This window comes from Falco rusticolus, chromosome 12 (genome assembly GCF_015220075.1).
Source record: "Falco rusticolus isolate bFalRus1 chromosome 12, bFalRus1.pri, whole genome shotgun sequence".
In the NCBI taxonomy this organism is placed as follows: domain Eukaryota; kingdom Metazoa; phylum Chordata; class Aves; order Falconiformes; family Falconidae; genus Falco; species Falco rusticolus.
Window position 1 is genome coordinate 17,849,436 of NC_051198.1, and position 3,593 is coordinate 17,853,028.

A 3,593-nucleotide genomic window follows, 5' to 3' on the forward strand; every position below is an offset into this window, starting at 1 on the left:
AAGTTCCTGAAAGAGTCTGGTTTAGACATGCCCCTTGTTTAGACATGGCTACTTTAGACATTGTGATCTTCTGTAGACGTAGCTTAGGGGATCCTGTTCCATCCAGGGGGCTCACCCACATGCGGCTTTCCTTAGATGCTAGTTTCTCCTAGGGATTTCTATACGATTGTTACAAAAACTATTTCAGTTTAATTGCGTACATCACATATCGGATCATTTCTAGCACACTACAGAAGAAGGGATCTCACACAAAAATAGAAGACTTTAAAAAGTATATTTTAATATCCTGGGGGGGGGGGGGGGGGGGGCGGGGCTGGGGAGGAAAGAAAAAAAAAACACCCAACAAAAAAGCCAACCACTGTAAATCTTTCTAAAAGCAATTCACAGTAGTAATGCAATTTCATTGTTTTCCAACTATTTGGAGGTTAAATTGGGCTTTTGGCAATCTGATAACTTGAGCAAACAACTCTAAACTGGTCTTAGCCTCCCCCCTTCTTTAAATAAATCTCAACTTGTAATATGGAATGTGAATTGTTTTGACTGTTAAACCATTCCAAACTCAAAACCCACTCATCATAAATGTGTTGAAAGAAGAATATATTTCAATAGTGCGGCAGACTCTTTGAGTACAGTAGAGCAGCAGTCTTCAATCAACTAGACTTTCTTTCCAGAAACAGAAAATGAAAGCGTAAGTGCCATACACATTTTTAAATGATTTATCTAAATTCAAAGAACTAACTTTTTTGTGACTGATTATAACTGCATATATGAGTGGCTATGGATAACAGGTTTCTTTTGCTTTTCAAAATGATATATAACAATGTTCCATGCAGAGACCTTCTATTTACACATCTGTTCAGCACCTGCCCATAATTACTTAGTTAGTTTTTATTATTGGGCTTGTCACCATATTAATGTAGCTGTACCTTCAAATTGATTGTAATTGCAAATTTCCTGAAAAAGCTTGGTTTCTGCAAGTATTTAATTAAACTGATATCCTAAATTAAAAATAATTATGTAACTGTACTCCACTACAATAACACATGCATGTGTCTCTACATAAAAAAATGATATTTCGCATAATTCATAAAATATGTGGATTAATATTGTACAAGTAAAGGTCAGTCTTCACTAGGAAAGGAGGGGTAATTAATTTCAGCATTTAGAAACCTGACATATTTCAATTAAGCAAGCAATTTGTCACGAACTTCATAAATCAAGTTATCGGGGAACAAGTTAGCAATGTTTTTAATAAATAGAGATTGTGAAGAGTCAGCCTATTCCTTCTTGTGGCGTAATTTTGTTTGAGTAAATGGTTTATACAGAAAGCCCTTCATTTCTAGGTCATGAGGCCATATCTAGTATGTCTTAGTAACTACCCATGTTTATTTCCACCTAATGACTGTTTGGAGGTCTGTGACACAGTCAGTAACCTTGGCTGAGCAGCCTCTCCGGTACACAACAAACCCCACGACACTGCCCTCAAAGCCTCTTTGGTCTTAGGATAAATCAGGAGAGGAGCTGGTCCCAGCTCAAGGACCTGAACAGCCCCGTCCCCACCAGTGTGTCGTGGGAAGCTGAAGCACATGCCAAGCTCACCGTCTGCAGTGAGTCTGGTCCTGGTGGTACAGTCACGGACATCAGCAACCTGGAAACTGAGCTTCTGTGTCACTGAGCAACCGCTGAGGCAGAGCTGTGGTGCATTGGCATGATGACCCAAAATTACCTGTCACAAATGCATTTCCTATTCTGAAAGAACAGAGACATTTTGAGAAGAAGCTTTCGTTTTTGTTGCGTACAATGTACCCAAAAATTCTACACTACTTCACCTAAGTATAGTCACTGTAAAAGTGTCTGGAGCTGTAGTCCAAAACGTGCACCCCAGAAACCCAAAATTGCCTTTGCCTTTTCCCGGTCCTTCTGTGGAGCTGTGTGAGCCCATGGAGGCTGGTAGACCCTGGGAGGGAAAAGGAAGGTGGGTTAATTGATTGAAAAACAGTCAAGTTTTGGTCAGATGCCTGCTGGATTTCTTTCAATAGACTCACCAAATTCACAGCTTTCCTACAGAACACTTAGTTTCCATGAGCGAGACTTTTCTCTTGGAAAATTTCCAGAATGTTTGCTCTGATACTGCTCATGCTTATCTTGAAGCAAACTGCAGGATCTGTATTCCACAATGGATGAGTTAATCCATTCAGAAACACTAATGCCAATGAATATATATCCACTGAACAGCAAAGTTACGATCTGGATTTTGACTCTCATAATTCAAAGAAAATGTGAAACAGGCTTTTGATTTGATCCACTGTGGCTATATATGAACTGAAATACTGCTCCAAGCTCTGCTCCAAACCATTCAAAGTCCAGTGGTTGCTCTTAGGATTTCATTTGAACTCTTACCTACAATTCTGTTAGCAATAACTGTGTTCAGATATGAGGTTTTTTGGCGTGAAGTTGCACTATATAGCAAATAGGTAATCTTCCTTACACAGTACACATCCTGAATCTCAGCTCTGATCTCAGTCCCACTTTCTGAGGATGCTGCTGATATTATAATCAACAGAAAAACAGATTTAACTGTTATTTGAATGATCATTGTTCAGTCTGAAAGGAAATGGCTGCAGAAATTTCTCTTCTCTGTCACTGTTTGCCTCAATTCCTTGTGTGTATCCATAGAAAAGCTCCACTGAAACTGAAGCACATCCATATATGACAATAGGTTCATGGCCAAAGCGTCTAGGCACATATGAGGAGCATTACTGATGGGTATGTAAAATTACAGTGCTGGAATGGAGAAAGGGAAAAGTGAGAAGAGAGCTGGATTTCCAACATAGAAAACCATCTTCTTTCCCCTCCCTCATCGTCAGTCTGCAGTGTTTCTCCAGATGCAACATCAGGTTGAAAAGATGGAGCAGAAAGAAACATTTCTTTGCCTTGTCTTGCAGTTGCCTGTCTTCCTAAACTCTGTTACATTCTTCACTCAATATATTCTAAGATAAGATCCTGAAGTCCCAAAAATATACTGTGTCTCCAGCTTCCCTTACTTACCATTCTGAACATGCACCTTTCCATTTCCCATCAGGGTTCCTGTTGGGTAAAACTGGCCCCGCTGAGGAAAGAAAGAAAAGAAAAAAAAAGAAAGAAAGAAAGAAAAAAAAAGATGTAATTTACTTTTCAAGCAAAACTACTTTCTGAACTACTATGTTCTCAACATATTTTGTTATTAAATGGCCAACTTGAATTTGAAACTTACATCTTCTTTGTTTGTCTGGGAGGTGCATCTTAAATGCTAGTGTCCTGAAATGAAGTGAAATGAAATGAAATGAGATGAGATGAAATGAAATGAAATGGGAATTGTTGCATGTTCAGGGATGATATTTGTTCTGGCATTCTCTGTTGTCCACATATTCACATTAGGCTAATTTTTCCTATTTCTGCATTGCCATATACTTGGCAGGAACAGCAAAATAAACAGTAGCGTAGTTAATCAATCCAACCTTGTTGGAAGGAGACTGAAGGGAGACCTTTGCTGTTGTGGAAACCTAGCAATGACAGAAAACCCTGTGCCTCTCTCTGCCAATAAGAATTGGTTG

General features: G+C 39.0%; 1 long non-coding RNA gene across 1 annotated transcript; it reads right to left on the reverse strand.

The window, feature by feature from the left end:
* Positions 1 to 326: 326 nt before the first annotated feature.
* Positions 327 to 3,388, reverse strand: LOC119156221. Its single transcript, XR_005107023.1, has 3 exons — positions 3,254 to 3,388; positions 3,049 to 3,109; positions 327 to 1,957 (listed from the first exon to the last, which is right to left on the reverse strand). It is a non-coding gene; the product is annotated as an uncharacterized LOC119156221 (long non-coding RNA).
* Between the last annotated feature and the right edge of the window lie 205 nt (positions 3,389 to 3,593).